Source organism: Anolis sagrei, chromosome 3 (genome assembly GCF_037176765.1).
Source record: "Anolis sagrei isolate rAnoSag1 chromosome 3, rAnoSag1.mat, whole genome shotgun sequence".
In the NCBI taxonomy this organism is placed as follows: Eukaryota; Metazoa; Chordata; class Lepidosauria; order Squamata; family Dactyloidae; genus Anolis; species Anolis sagrei.
In genome coordinates this window covers 1259632-1276673 of record NC_090023.1, presented here as the reverse complement: position 1 = coordinate 1276673, position 17042 = coordinate 1259632, and the positions used below count along the sequence as shown (strand labels likewise).

The window sequence follows — 17042 nt, the reverse complement described above, 5'->3', positions numbered from 1 at the left end:
CTGCGCAGATGGTCGGTCAAAGCAACTTAAGCAACGTGCACTCATTGAATTCTTGAAAGCAGAAGGTGTCACTCCAAAGGAGATTCATCAGAGAACGCAAGCTGTTCTAATGCTTCCTCTTCATCTTGGAAAGAAGTGACAAGTGGAGTGCCGCAGGGTTCCGTCCTGGGCCCGGTCCTGTTCAACATCTTTATTAATGACTTAGATGAAGGGCGAGAAGGCAGGATCATCAAGTTTGCAGACGACACCAAATTGGGAGGGAGAGCCAATACTCCAGAGGACAGGAGCAGAATTCAAAACGATCTTGACAGATTAGAGAGATGATTGGCCAAAACTAACAAAATGAAGTTCAACAGTGACAAATGCAAGATACTCCACTTTGGCAGAAAAAATGAAATGCAAAGAGACAGAATGGGGGACAATGAGGCCTGGCTTGAGAGCAGTACGTGTGAAAAAGATCTTGGAGTCCTCGTGGACAACAAGTTAAACATGAGCCAGGAATGTGATGTGGCGGCAAAAAAACCAATGGGATTTTGGCCTGCATCAAGAGGAGCCTAGTGTCTAGATCTAGGGAAGTCCTTCTCCCCATGCTCTATTCCGCTTTGTTTAGACCACTTTACCTGGAATATTGTGTCCAATTCTGGGCACCACAATTCAAGAGAGATATTGACAAGCTGGAATATTGTGTCCAGAGAAAGAGGGCGACTCAAATGATCAAGGGTCTGGAGAACAATCCCTATGAGGAGCGGCTTAAGGAGCTGGGCATGTTTAGCCTGAAGAAGAGAAGGCTGAGAGGGGATATGATAGCCATGTATAAATATGTGAGAGGAAGCCACAGGGAGGAGGAGGGAGCAAGCTTGTTTTCTGCTTCCTTGGAGACTAGGACGCAAGGGAACAACGGCTTCAAACTACAAGAGAGGAGATTCCACCTGAACACGAGGAAGAACTTCCTGACTGTGAGAGCCGTTCAGCAGTGGAACTCTCTGCCCCGGAGTGTGGTGGAGGCTCCTTCTTTGGAAGCTTTTAAGCAGAGGCTGGATGGCCATCTGTCAGGGGTGATTTGAATGCAATATTCTTGCTTTTTGGCAGAATGGGGTTGGACTGGATGGCCCAGGAGGTCTCTCCCAACTCTTTGATTCTATGATTCTATGGGGATTGTGTTGATGTGAGTATTGTGCATCATTGGGCAAGTAAGTTTAAAGATGTTGAGGTGGGAACATCTGACTTGCGTGACAAACAAAGAGTTGGGCGTCCTGTGACCACCAAGGCAAAATGGCCTCCGCAGTATCATGCCTCCTGGGAGCCCGGCAACACTTAACTCTGAACATGTTTTCATGGGGGTTTTTTGCTGTGAATTTTTAATACTGATTATATTTAATTCTGTTTCAATGTTTGCGTATTTCTATATTTCAAATTGTAAGCTGATGCTTTTATGTTAAGCTGCATTGAGTCTCCCACGGGAGAGGTAAAGTGGAGTTGAATAAATATAATAATAACAACAACAACAAAGGGATGGTGAAGCAACAGCTCCCCCTCATGAAAAGCTGGAATGTTAAATAGCCTCTGTGTCTCTGTCTATATATGTTGTGTGTCTATGGCATTGAATGTTTGCCATGTATGTGTACATTGTAATCCGCCCTGAGTCCCCTGCGGGATGAGAAAGGCGGAATATAAATACTGTCAATAAATAAATAACCATGGAGCTGAAGGTCACAGCCAGGGGATCCTCCCCATAAGGAACTAAGCCATTCCGTGAAGGAAGTGTTGTGGCTGAGCTATTTTCTGACAATGAGGATGATGGGATTCAGATTCCTGTGGGGTTTCAGCTTCCTGGCTCTTTGTCTGTGCCTCAAATCTCTGAGCCTGCTTCTGAGGCTCTCACAGACAGTGCAGTCTCAACACAGCTGTTTTCACCAGAAAGGAATTTGAACGAAGGGAATAGCGAGCAGGTGCCTTCCCACAATGATACCGAAAGTGTAGATAGTGACTTGACCCGGGAAGCTCGCCTTGATCTCCAGGTCAGGCGGAGTTTGCGTCTGGCAAGCAGACGGGAGGCTAGCTCGGTGAAAGGTCATCGCAATGCTTTTATGATGCTGAGAGCCTAATGTTTTGATGTTAGAAAGGTGTTTAGGCCTCCTGGAAACTCTGTGAAAGCGTCAGTTCAACGTAGCTTATTAGCCTGAAAGCTTCATGGAATAACCTTAGCCTGGAAAACAGTACGCTTGGGATTTCTTGCAGGGTGATTCATGGGGCAAATGTTTCCTTGCTTGTACCTGGGACTCTGGTTTGAACTTTGCCAATAAGATTATGTCTCCTGCTTTTTCCTGAAGATCTTTGGAACTGTATTCTGCTTTTAACCTTAATCTTTGGAATTTTGCAATGCTTACTCTTTACTTTGACTAGGATTTTCTCCTCAATAAACTATAAAACTACAGCTCTTGTGTGGTGGTGTTTGGAAGCAAGGTGAAGCCTACTCTGAGTTGCAACAGGAAGACTCATTGCCAGCTTTGAAATTTTATGAATGGTCAGACAGCTAAGGTGGTAGGTAGATTTTTACGAAGCCCATTTAAGTACAATAGACTCTCAATTAAATTATTATTATTATTATTATTATTATTATTATTACCACCACACCACAAACTGTGATGACCTGATATTAATATCTAAATTCAGTAATGAAAAGCAAATTAAGACCAAGAAAGACAAACTTAACTTAATGTGGCACAGTCGTACTCCATTCCATTATTATTATTATTATTATTATTATTATTATTATTATTATTACTAGCTGTACCCGCCACACGTTGCTGCGGCCAATCTTCGCTCCCTCTTTCTCTCCTTCCTTCCCTCTTTTTCTTTTGTTCTTCTTTCTTCCTTCTCTACCTGTGCCTTTCCTCTCTTCCTTTGCTCTTTGGTTCCATCCTTCCTTCTCTCATTCCTTCCTTATTTCACTTTTTTATTTCCTTCTCTCCTTCTTTCCCTATCTTTCTTTCCCTTCTCTCCTTCCCTCCTCCTTTCCCTCTTTTTCTCCCTCCTTCCTTCTCCCTTTCTGTGTATATGTGTATTGTGCATGTATAATATGCGTATGTGTGCGTTTATATATTTGTGAATGTGTGTGTATATTTGTGTATATGAGTATATATGTGTGTTTGTGTATATTCTGTGTATGTGTTTTGTGTGTGCATATATGCATATATGTGTGTATATATTTGCGTATATGTGTGTATATATTTGTGTATATGAGTATATATGTGTGTTTGTGTACATTCTGTGTATGTGTTTTGTGTGTGTATATATGCATATATGTGTGTTTGTGTACATTCTATATATATGTGATTTGTGTGTATATATATGCATATATGTGTGTATATATTTGTGTATATGAGTATATATGTGTGTTTGTGTACATTCTGTGTATATGTGTTTTGTGTGTATATATATGCATATATGTGTGTATATATGCGTATATGTGTGTATATATTTGTGTATGTGTGTGTATATTTGTGTATATGAGTATATATGTGTTTGTGTATATATTGTGTATATGTGTTTTGTGTGTGTATATATGCATATATGTGTGTATATATTTGTGTATGTGTGTGTATATTTGTGTATATGAGTATATATGTGTGTTTGTGTACATTCTGTGTATATGTGTTTTGTGTGTATATATATGCATATATGTGTGTATATATGCGTATATGTGTGTATATATTTGTGTATGTGTGTGTATATTTGTGTATATGAGTATATATGTGTTTGTGTATATATTGTGTATATGTGTTTTGTGTGTGTATATATGCATATATGTGTGTATATATTTGTGTATATGTGTGTATATATTTGTGTATATGAGTATATATGTGTGTTTGTGTATATTCTGTGTATATGTGTTTTGTGTGTGCATATATGCATATATGTGTGTATATATTTATGTATATGTGCGTGTATATATTTGTGTATATATGTGTGTTTGTGTATATTCTGTGTATATGTGTTTTGTGTGTGTATATATGCGTATATGTGTGTATATATTTGTGTATATGTGCGTGTATATATTTGTGTATACATGTGTGTTTGTGTATATTCTGTGTATATGTGTTTAGTGTGTGTATATATGCGTATATGTGTGTATCTATTTGTGTATATTTGTGTATATGAGTATATATGTGTGTTTGTGTATATTCTGTGTATATGTGTTTTGTGTGTGTATATATGCGTATATGTGTGTATATATTTGTGTATATGTGTATATATGTGTGTTTGTGTATATATGTGGTTTTGCACATGTGTTGTAATGCATTTTTTTTGCTTTTTTGGCTTTTTAAGTCTCTTCTGCTGTGTTTTTCAGTGTTTTTGTGAGTGGTGGTCACTCGTTGCCCTGAGAGGTGTCTTGTGACCAAATTTGGTGTCCATTCGTCCAGTGGGTTTTCCTTTATGTTAATCCCACAAACGAACAGAACATTTTTATTCATATATTATTATTATTATTATTTTGTGACACAACCACATTCTTCTACAGTATTATAGAAACACCTTTTTGAAATCTAAAGTATTTTTTTTGTTGTGCTTGAGTTGGATTAAGACTCAGAGATTGACAAATAATAATAATAATAATAATAATAATAATAATAATTAATACATGTTATGTGTTACTGGCCTCTCCTCAATGGTCAAAGGCAGGGCATGACACAGTTAAAATACTATGAAAGGCAGATATTAAAAGACATACAAGTTTATAAACACGCATGCCAATAGGGCTCAACGTTATGTAACAACAACAACAACAACAACCCCCTCATTACCCAGAGGCTGTCCCTCTGCACATGCTCAATGCCACCTTTGACATATGGGCTGCCCTTCTGCCTCAAATGACCCCTAGCCCTGCTCCAATGTCTCACCTGGTGAAAGGGCGGGCAGTCAAGCGGTCAGTGGTCAGCGGGGAGGGTGGCCGAGGAGGAAGCCACTACATCCTTTGGAATGGGAGGGGGGCCTGCAGGGAGAGAAGCAGAGGGGAAGGGGTTACATCGTTATCATTATCATTATTATTAAGGTTTTTCATTAGTATTATTATATTGATCAATACCCTGCTGGGATACCAATTGGGAGAATGTTGGAAGGTGGAGTGCAACACCATCTAAAGACATAGCTTGGGCCCTCCCTCCAGGTGTTTTGGACTGCAACTCCCACCATTCCTCACAGCCTCAGGCCTTTTCCCTTTCCTTTTCCGCTTAAGCGGAAAAGGAAAGGGAAAAGGCCTGAGGCTGTGAGGAATGGTGGGAATTGCAGTCCAAAACACTTAGAAGGCCCATACCTAGGTTACATCCCATGGAAATCCCACACAGCCTTTGGGATGTGTGCTTTGTTGCTGTGCATGCATGCTCTTCACGGGCTGGCCTCTTACAATAAATGATAAATTGGGGGGGGGGGGGGGGTCAATACTCCATACCTGCAAACCAGGTAAACCCCCAAATCCGCCTCCTTAGGCCTCTTCCCTCTCATGCCACAACAATGCAGTTGCAAAACCCAGAACATGGTGCACACACTATTAAAATCCCCATAAAGGATGTTAATGCCCCCCCCCCCAATAATAATAATAGCAAAAGAGTGCAATTGCAAAACTCAGAACATTGTGCAATAACAGTAACATGTCCCCCAATAATAATAATAATAATAATAATAATAATAATAGCAAAAGAGTGAAATTGCAAAACCCAGGACATGGTGCAATAACAATAACATGCCCCCAATAATAATAATAATAATAATAATAATAGCAGAAGAGTGCAATTGCAAAACCCACAACATGGTGCAATAACAATAACATGCCCCCAATAATAATAACAGCAAAAGAGTGAAATTGCAAAACTCAGAACATGGTGAAATAAGAATAACATGCCCCCCAATAATAATAATAATAATAGTAATAATAATAGCAAAAGAGTGAAATTGCAAAACCCAGAACATTGTGCAATAACAATAACATGCCCCAATAACAGGAATAACAATAACAAGAGTGCAATTGCAAAACCCACAATATGATGTAATAACAATAACATGCCCCCCAATAATAATAATAATAATAATAATAGCAAAAGAGCCCAATTGCAAACCCAGAACATGGTGCAATAACAATAACATGCCCCCAATAACAACAACAATAATAATAATAATAGCAAAAGAGTGCAATTGCAAAACCCAGGACATGGTGCAATAACAATAACATGCCCCCAATAACAAGAATAAAAATAGCAAAATATGCAATTGCAAAGCCCAGAATATGATGCAATAACAGTAACATGCCCCCAATAACAATAATAATAACAAAAGAGTGTGACTGCAAAACCCAGAACATGATGCATACACTATTAAAATCTTCCTAAAAGATGTTAATGCCCCCCCAGAACCCAGAACATTGCAAAACCCAGAACATTATGCAATAACAATAACATGCCCCTCGATAACAGGAATAACAATAGCAAGTGCAATTGCAAAACCCAAAACATGATGTAATAACAATAACAAGCCTCCCAATAACAACAATAATTTGCCAATTGCAAAAGAGTGAAATTGCAAAACCCAGAAGATGGCACAATAGCAATAACATGCCCCACAATAACAATAATAGCAAAAGAATGTAACTGCAAAACCCAGAACAATCCGCAATAGCAATAACATGCCCCTCAATAATAATAATAATAATAATAATAATAATAATAATAATAATAGCAAAAGAGTTCAATTGCAAAACCCAGAACATGGTGCACACACTATTAAAATCTCCATAAAAGATTTCAATGCCCCCCAATAACAATAATAGCAAGAGTGCAATTGCAAAACCCTGAACATGGCACAATAACAATAACATGCCCCTCAATAACAACAACAACAACAACAATAATAATAATAGCAAAAGAGTGCAATTGCAAAACCCAGGACATGGTGCAATAACAATAACATGTCCCCAATAATAATAATAATAGCAAAAGCGTACAATTGCAAAACCCAGAACATGGCACAATAACAATAACATGCCCTTGAATAGCAATAATAATAATAGCAAAAGAGTGCAATTGCAAAACATTGTGCAATAACAATAACATGCCCCCCAATAACAAGAATAACAATCGCAAAAGAGTGCAATTACAAAACCCAGAACATAGTGCAATAACAATAACATGCCCCTCAATAACAATAACAATAATAATAATAGCAAAAGTGTGCAATTGCAAAACCCAGGACATGATGCACACAATATTAAACTTCCTATAATAGATAAAGGATTGCAATGCCCTTCCAATAACAGGAATAGCAAAACAGTGCAAATTGCAAATCCCAGGACGTGATGCAATAACAATAACATGCTCCCCCCTAATAAATAATAATAATAATAATAAACAATAACAATAGCAAAAGAGTGCAATTGCAACACCCAAACCATGATGCACACATTATTAAACTCCCTATTAATATAAAATATTGTCATGTCCTTCCAATATCAATAATAGCAAAACAGTGCAAATTGCAAATCCCAGGACGTGATGCAATAACAATAACATGCTCCCCCCTAATAATAATAATAATAATAATAATAATAATAATAATAGCCAAAGAGTGCAATTGCCAAACCCAAGCTATGATGCACAGACTATTTAACTCCCTATAGTATAAAGGATTGCAATGCCCTTCCAATAAAAATAATAATAGCAAAAGAGTGAAAATTGCAAAACCCAGGACGTGATGGAATAACAATAACATGCTCCCCCCTAATAATAATAATCATCATCATCATAATCATAATTGCCAAAGAGTGCAATTGCAAAACCTGGACATGATGCACACACTATTAAGCTCCCCATAAAGGATTGTCATGCCCTTCCAATAACAGTAATAGCAAAACAGTGCAAATTGCAAATCCCAGGATGTGATGGAATAACAATAACATGCCCCCCCCTAATAAATAATAATAACAATAATAGTAATAATAGCAAAAGAGTGCAATTGCAAAACCTGGACATGATGCACACACGATTAAACTCCCTATAAAGGATTGCAATGCCCCTCTAAGAACAGTAATAGCAAAACAGTACAAATTGCAAATCCCAGGATGTGATGGAATAACAATAACATGACCCCCCCCCCCCTAATTATAATAATAATCATAATAGCCAAAGAGTGCAATTGCCAACCCCTGGGCATGATGCACCCACTATGAGAGCAGTGGAAGGGGGCACCCTGCCATCATGCTGGGAAGAAGGCCTTGCACCTGCCTACACCCCCCCCTCCACTCTCCTCCCTTTCAAAGGACCCCCCAAGGGGAAGGGGGGGCTTCTTTCTCTCCCTCCAAAGGGAATCCCCCTTGCACTCACCCCCCCCCCCCGGTTTGGAGCGTGGAAGGCTGGCACCCGTGGCAACCCCGTGGGTACCTGCAGAGGAGGAGGAGGGAGGCGCCTTCCCAGGATGGAGGGAGAGGGGGGGGGCAGAGAGAGAGAGAGAGCGTCGCTTCCGCTTCCGAGGCTGGCAGCCCCTCCCTGCAGGAGCAGAATTGGGCGGGGGGAGCGGGTGGTGGTGCAAAAAGAGGCACCCCCTCCCCCCCTCTCTTTTGGACTGGGAAAGGAAGGGGCGCCCCCACCCCTTTGGCAATGGGGACCCCAGGGGGCATCCAGCAGGGCCCAGGAAGGGAGGAAGGAAGGAATTGGAGAAGGGAAGAGAAGGAAGGGTGGAGAGAAAGAAAGGAATGGAAGAAGGGAGGGGGTAAGAAAGGAAGGAAAGGAATAGAAGAAGGAAGGGAAGAAGGATGTAGAGAAGGGAATGGAAGAAGGGAGGAAGGAAAAAAGAAGAAGGGAAGGGAAGGAAGGGTGGAGAGAAAGGGAAGGAGTGGAAGAAGGAAAAGAGGGAGGGAGGAAAGAGGAATAGAAGAAGGAAGGAAGGGAGAGGAAGGATGTAGAGAAGGGAAGGGGTGGAAGAAGGGAAGGAGGAGGGAGGGAAAAGAAGGAAGGAAAGAGAAAGAAGGAAGGCAAGAAAGAGAGAAGGAAGGATGAAGGGAATGGAAGAAGGAAGGAAGAAAAAAAGAAAGAAAGAAGGAAAGAGAAGGAAGGGCAGAGAGAAAGGGAAGGAGTGGAAGAAGGAAGGGAGGGAGGAAAGAGGAACAGAAGAAGGAAGGAATGGAAAGGAAGAAGGACAGACGGATGTAGAGAAGGGAAGGAGTGGAAGAAGGGGAGGAGGGCAAAGAAGGAAGGAAAGAGAAGGGAAGGAATGGGAGAAAGGAAAAGAAGAAGGAAGGGAAAGAAAGAGAGAATGAAAGAGGATGAAAGGAAAGAGAAGGAAGGCAAGAAAGAAATAGAGAACGAAAGAAAGAGAAGGGAGAAAGGAAAGAGAGAAGGAAGGAAGGGCAGACAAAGGAAGGAATGGAAGAAGGAAGGATGTAGAGAAGGGAAGGAGTGGAAGAAGGGAGGGAGGGAAAGGAAGGAAGGATGGATGAAGAGAAGGGAATGGAAGAAGGAAGGAAGAGAGAATGAACGAGAAGGACAAAAGGAAAGGGAAGGAAGGTGAGAAAGAAATAGAGAATGAAGGAAAAAGAAGGAGAGAAGGGAGAAAGGAAAGAGAAGGAAGGAAGGACAGAGAGAAGGAATGGAAGAAGGAAGGATGTGGAGAAGGGAAGGAGTGGAAGAAGGGAGGGAAAGGAAGGGAAGAAGGAAGGATGGATGGATGAAGAGAAGGGAAGAAGGAAGGAAGGAAGGGAAAAAGAAGGAAGGAAGAGAGAATGAAAGAGAAGGACAAAAGGAAAGAGAAGGAAGGCAAGAAAGAAATAGAGAATGAAGGAAAAAGAAGGAGAGAAGGGAGAAAGGAAAGAGAAGGAAGGAAGGACAGAGAGAAGGAATGGAAGAAGGAAGGATGTGGAGAAGGGAGGGAGGGAAAGGAAGGGAAGAAGGATGGATGGATGGATGAAGAGAAGGGAAGAAGGAAGGAAAGAAGAGAAAGGAAAAGAGAATGAAAGAGAAGGACAAAAGGAAAGAGAAGGAAGGAAAGTGAGAAGGAAATAGAGAACGAAGGAAAGAGAAGGGAGAAAGGAAAGAGAGAAGGAAGGAAGGACAGACAAAGGAAGGAAGGGAAGAAGGAAGGATGTAGAGAAGGGAAGGAGTGGAAGGAGGGAAAGGAAGGGAAGAAGGAAGGACGGAAGGATGGATGAAGAGAAGGGAAGAAGGAAGGAAGGAAGAGAAAGGAAGAGAGAATGAAAGAGAAGGACAAAAGGAAAGAGAAAGAAGGAAAGTGAGAAGGAAATAGAGAAGGAAGGAAGGAAGGAAAGAGAAGGAAGGAAGGAAGGAAAGAATGGGAGAAGGAAGAATAATCATACCACGTTGATAACCCGCCCTTTTTTTCTCCCCAAAGGGACTGAGGGTGGTTTCCAGCAATGTCACAAATGGGCAAACACGCGATGCCAAAGCAAGCAAATATTCCCTATCCCAAACACAAGAGGACAACCGCAAACTATGTATCCCAGGCTGGCCAAAGAGTAACAAAGTCAAGCAAAGGTAACCATCATACAAGATAATACAACGTATCAAACACCTTTAACCACATGAGACAATATATACTTGAGTGGCAGCCCAGCCCCATCTGAGTCTTTTCAGGGAGATGGAGGCAGGGTATAAAAATACAATGCAGTCAAAAGGAGGATGGACCACAGACGATGGTACTTGAAGTACCTCCACTCACTTCCCGAGACCCCTGCGAACCTCATCCAATGACTGATCAAGACCAAACTTGGCACACACAGCCCTCACGACACACTCTACATCCTGGTGCTATATGGAGGACAGACGGACCACGAATGATGGGACTTGAAGTACCTCCACTCACTTCCCGAGACCCCTGCGAACCCCATCCAATGACTGATCAAGACCAAACTTGGCACACACAGCCCTCACAACCCATTCTGCATCCTGGTGCTACATGGAGGAGGATGGACCATGGATGTTGGGACTTGAAGTACCTCCAATAACTTCCTGAGACCCCTACGAACCTCATCCAATGACTGATCAAGACCAAACTTGGCACACACAGCCCTCACAACCCATTCTGCATCCTGGTGCTACATGGAGGAGGATGGACCATGGATGTTGGGACTTGAAGTACCTCCAATAACTTCCTGAGACCCCTACGAACCTCATCCAATGACTGATCAAGGCCAAACTTGGCACACACAGCCCTCACAACCCATTCTGCATCCTGGTGCTACATGGAGGAGGATGGACCATGGATGATGGGACTCGCAGTACCTTTACAACTTCCTGAGACCACTGCGAGCCACATAAATAACTGAGAAAGACCAAACTTGGCACACAATGCCTTTCTCAAATAACCGGGGTACTGCCGGGTCCCCAAGCTAGTAGTAAATAAAAATAATAATAATGACTGTTAGATAAGTGAAAATGTTGGATAATGAGGAGGGATGAAGGGAAAGCCTATTGAACGTCAAATTACAGTATGGTTTTTACAAATTAAGCAGCTAAACATCATGTTTTATGACAAATTGGCAGAAAGAAGCAGTTCAATGCACCTTAACGTGATGTAGTAATTACTGTATTTACAAACTTAGCACCAAAACATCACAATGTATTGAAACAGTTGTGGATCCGGGCGGGAATCATAGAATCAAAGAATCCTAGAATCCAAGAGTTGGAAGAGACCTCCTGGGCCATCATCCAGTCCAACCCCATTCTGCCAAGAAGCAGGAATATTGCATTCAAATCACCCCTGACAGATGGCCATCCAGCCTCTGCTTAAAAGCTTCCAAAGAAGGAGCCTCCACCACACTCCGGGGCAGAGAGTTCCACTGCTGAACGGCTCTCACAGTCAGGAAGTTCTTGCTCGTGTTCAGATGGAATCTCCTCTCTTGTAGTTTGAAGCCATTGTTCCATTGCGTCCTAGTCTCCAAGGAAGCAGAAAGGAAGCTTGCTCCCTCCTGCCTGTGGCTTCCTCTCACATATTTATACATGGCTATCATATCTCCTCTCAGCCTTCTCTTCTTCCGGCTAAACATGCCCAGCTCCTTAAGCCGCTCCTCACAGGGCTTGTTCTCCAGACCCTTGATCATTTTAGTCACCCTCTTCCTCGGGACACATTCCAGCTTGTCAATATCTCTCTCCAATTGTGGTGCCCAGAATTGGACACAATATTCCAGATGTGGTCTAACCAAAGCAGAATAGAGCATGGGGAGCATGACTTCCTTAGATCTAGACACTAGGCTCCTCTTGATGCAGGCCAAAATCCCATTGGCTTTTTTTGCCGCCACATGTCATTCCTGGCTCATGTTTAACTTGTTGTCCACGAGGAATCATAGAATCATAGAATCATAGAATCCTAGAGTTGGAAGAGACCTCCTGGGCCATCCAGTCCACCCCCATTCTGCCAAGAAGCAGGAATATTGCATTCAGATCACCCCTGACAAATGGCCATCCAGCCTCTGCTTAAAAGCTTCCAAAGAAGGAGCCTCCACCACACTCCCTCCGGGGCAGAGAGTTCCACTGCTGAACGGCTCTCACAGTCAGGAAGTTCTTCCTCATGTTCAGATGGAATCTCCTCTCCAAGATCTTTTTCAGATGTCCTGCTCTTGAGCCAGGTCTCATTGTCCCCCATTCTGAGGCCTGCCCAGTATCTCAAAGGACAATCACAGCTGAAACACACAGACCTTGGCTGTGCAAATGTCTCTGAATGGCCAAACTGGCTTTGGGGGTCTAGCCCCCTTTCCTGGTGGCAGCCCCCCTTTGTGCCTCTGGGGCTGGCAGTGGACCCCTCCTTCAGCAGTAGAAGGGCAGCGGTGTCCGGTCCGGCCTGGCACACGACACACACACACGTTCAAAGGCGTGCAAAGGTGGAACACAGGCGAAGGACACGGAGGGCAGGACGTCTCCCACGTGCCGCAGGTGGGGCAGAGATAAGGAAGGGGGGCTTATCAGGGGCAGCGGGCAGGTGCCTCCATACGCACCCAGCAGCTCTCCAAGGCGGCAGAAGCAGCAGCAGGAGCAAGGATCTCTCCCCAGAGTCAGGTATTGTGTTTATTTGTTTGTTTACTACATTTCTCAGCCTGCAGGTGACTTAGGGCGGTGAACAACACCACAATTCAATGCCAACAACAGCCTAAAGCATCTACAAACAGTTGTTGTTGTTGTTGTTCATTTGTTCAGTCGTCTCCGACTCTTCGTGACCTCATGGACCAGCCCACGCCAGAGCTCCCTGTCGGCCGTCACCACCCCCAGCTCCTTCAAGGTCAGTCCAGTCCCTTCAAGGATGCCATCCATCCATCTTGCCCTTGGTCGGCCCCTCTTCCTTTTGCCTTCCACTTTCCCCAGCATCATTGTCTTCTGTAGGTGACCTCATGGACCAGCCCACGCCAGAGCTCCCTGTCAGCCGTCACCACCCCCAGCTCCTTCAAGGTCAGTCCAGTCCCTTCAAGGATGCCATCCATCCATCTTGCCCTTGGTCGGCCCCTCTTCCTTTTGCCTTCCACTTTCCCCAGCATCATTGTCTTCTGTAGGTGACCTCATGGACCAGCCCAGGCCAGAGCTCCCTGTCGGCCGTCACCACCCCCAGCTCCTTCAAGGTCAGTCCAGTAGCTTCAAGGATGCCACCCATCCCTCTTTCCCTTGGTCGGCCCCTCTTCCTTTTGCCTTCCACTTTCCCCAGCATCATTCCCTTCTCTAGGCTTTCCTGTCTCCTCATGATGTGGCATTCAAAGGACTTCCACTTTGTCTCTCGTCTCCTTCCCTCCCTACAAACAGTAACAATTAATATAATATCATAGCAAAATCCATTATCAACAATCACTCGTGTCCAAGTAAGATGGCCTTCAAAGAGTAGGGTCTTGGCGGTGGTCCGTAGGTGACTGTGGAGACCGATTCTTGATCTGCATGTTCTTCCACAGTGAGGACATGTATTTCTTGGGCCATCCAGTCCAACCCCATTCTGCCAAGAAGCAGGAATATAGCATTCAAAGCACCCCGACAGATGGCCATCCATGACAAATTGGTGGCAGTGGTGGGATATTCTTTTCCAGAGCTAGGATGGCCATCTGTCAGGAGGGCTCAGGGGGACTAGATGGCTAGATGGCCCTTGGAGGTCTCTTCCAACGTGAGGATTCAGTGGACACCAAATGGGGAGGGAGAGCCAATAGTCCAGAGGACAGGAGCAGAATTCAAAACGATCTTGACAGATTAGAGAGATGAATGGCCAAAACTAACAAAATGAAGTTCAACAGTGACAAATGCAAGATACTCCACTTTGGCAGGAAAAACGAAATGCAAAGATACAGAATGGGGGACAATGCCTGGCTCGAGAGCAGTACGTGTGAAAAAGATCTTGGAGTCCTCGTGGACAGGAAGTTAAACATGAGCCAGGAATGTGATGTGGCAGCAAAAAAAGCCAATGGGATTTTGGCCTGCATCAAGAGGAGCATGGTGTCCAGATCTAGGGAAGTCATGCTCCCCATGCTCTATTCCGCTTTGGTTAGACCACTTTACCTGGAATATTGTGTCCAATTCTGGGCACCACAGTTCAAGAGAGATATTGACAAGCTGGAATGTGTCCAGAGGAGAGCGACTCAAATGATCAAGGGTCTGGAGAACAAGCCCTATGAGGAGCGGCTTAAGGAGCTGGGCATGTTTAGCCTGAAGAAGAGAAGGCTGAGAGGAGACATGATGAGGACCATGTATAAATATGTGAGAGGAAGCCACAGGGAGGGGGAGGGAGCAAGCTTGTTTTCTGCTTCCTTGGAGACTAGGATGCGGAACAATGGCTTCAAAGTGCAAGAGAGGAGATTCCATCTGAACATTAGGAAGAACTTCCTGACTGTGAGAGCCGTTCAGCAGTGGAACTCTCTGCCCCGGAGTGTGGTGGAGGCTCCTTCTTTGGAGGCTTTTAAGCAGAGGCTGGATGGCCATCTGTCAGGGGTGATTTGAATGCAATATTCCTGCTTCTTGGCAGAATGGGGTTGGACTGGATGGCCCAGGAGGTCTCTTCCAACTCTTTGATTCTATGATTCTATGATTCTATGGTTGCCTTCCCCTCCCCATGAACCTCCCACAGATAGATTGTGGCAGCAGAAAGTGAGGCCAGCCTCTTGTGCCAGGCTCTGATGCCCTTGGAGGTGGTGATCACCTTCTGCCCGGTTCCTCCTGGCTCTGGAGGACATCAACCAAGGACACAGAGGAGCCCAGGAGGGGCATTGGCCAAAGGCAGCTCTGTAGCCCCTCCAGCCCCCCAGGTGTGGGCACATAGCAGGCTGGGAGGTCCCACCTCTTCGAATTCCACAGCACTGCTGATCACAGCTGACCTCCAGTTAGCATGCAAGAAACACCCTCGTTAGTCACAGGTACTGTATTGGAAAGTGCTTGTTGTACTTTTAAAGGTTGTATATTTTATGTCATGGCCTATGGCTAGTACAATAAACAATTCATTCATTCACAGGTGTGAGCCAACTTCAGCCGTCCAGGTGTTTTGGACTTCAACTCCCACAATTCTGTTAGGAAGTCCAAAACACCTGGAAGGAGGACCCAAATTTGCCCATGTCTGGTTTGGAGGGTTACCTGAGGTAATTTTCAACGGTAAGCAAACAGTATTTTGGCACCCCCCCCCCCCCCCAGACCAATCACTGATATATATTTTCTGTTTGTCGTGGGAGTTCTGTGTGCCATGTTTGGTTCAATTCCATCATTGGTGGAGTTCAGAATGCTCTTTGATTGTAAGTGAACTATACATACCAGTAACTACAACTCGCATACGTCAAGGTCCATTTTCCCCCAAGAGCACCCCCCCCCCAACCAATCACTGATATATATTTTCTGTTTGTCGTGGGAGTTCTGTGTGCCATGTTGGGTTCAATCCCATCATTGGTGGAGTTCAGAATGCTCTTTGATTGTAGGTGAACTATACATCCCAGTAACTACAACTCGCATATGTCAAGGTCCATTTTCCCCCAAGAGCGCCCCCCCCCCCAACCAATCACTGATATATATTTTCTGTTCGTCATGGGAGTTCTGTGTGCCATGTTGGGTTCAATTCCATCCTTGGTGGAGTTCAGAATGCTCTTTGATTGTAGGTGAACTATACATCCCAGTAACTACAACTCGCATACGTCAAGGTCTATTTTCCCCCAAGAGCGCCCCCCCCCCCCAACCAATCACTGATATATATTTTCTGTTCGTTGTGGGAGTTCTGTGTGCCACATTTGGTTCAATTCCATCATTGGTGGAGTTCAGAATGCTCTTTGATTGTAGGCGAACTATACATCCCAGTAACTACAACTCGCATACGTCAAGGTCTATTTTCCCCCAAGAGCGCCCCCCCCCCAACCAATCACTGATATATGTTTTCTGTTCGTTGTGGGAGTTCTGTGTGCCACATTTGGTTCAATTCCATCATTGGTGGAGTTCAGAATGCTCTTTGATTGTAGGCGAACTATACATCCCAGTAACTACAACTCGCATACGTCAAGGTCTATTTTCCCCCAAGAGCGCCCCCCCCGCAACCAATCACTGATATATGTTTTCTGTTCGTTGTGGGAGTTCTGTGTGCCACATTTGGTTCAATTCCATCATTGGTGGAGTTCAGAATGCTCTTTGATTGTAGGTGAACTATACATCCCAGTAACTACAACTCGCATATGTCAAGGTCTATTTTCCCCCAAGAGCTCCTCAAGAGCGCCCCTGGGCAAAATCAACTATACTGCAAAGGCTTACTTTGCGTAATGGGTTGAGCCGCCCCTGGCTGAGCATTAAGGGGCAGGAGGTTGCTATCACTTCCTGAGCATCCCCTCCGTCAATGGGTTGGCCCTAGAAATGGTCAAGTAGAGCAGAATGGAGTGGGTTCAAATTGCAGGAAGGACCTTGCCTCAAGCCTTCCTGCCCTTGCCTTGAACCCTTGCCTCCTGCCCAGCTAATTGAATCTATATGGGTTGTTGTAAGTTGAGTCTTAAGCTGGAATGAGTCCAGAAGAGAGCAACTAAAATGATCAAGGGTCTGGAGAACAAGCCCTATGAGGAGCGG

General features: G+C 44.0%; 1 protein-coding gene across 2 annotated transcripts in view; it reads right to left on the bottom strand.

Annotated features, from left to right (window-relative positions):
• The window catches only part of APBB1 (amyloid beta precursor protein binding family B member 1), a 41214-nt gene extending 32715 nt beyond the window's left edge, over nt 1–8499 (bottom strand). For both annotated transcript variants that reach the window (XM_067466388.1, XM_067466389.1), the window contains exons 1-2: nt 8427–8499; nt 4902–4993 (exon numbers count right to left, since the gene is read on the bottom strand). The gene's annotated coding sequence lies outside the window, so the exon portion shown is untranslated. The remainder of the gene's footprint in view (nt 1–4901; nt 4994–8426) is intronic.
• Between the last annotated feature and the right edge of the window lie 8543 nt (nt 8500–17042).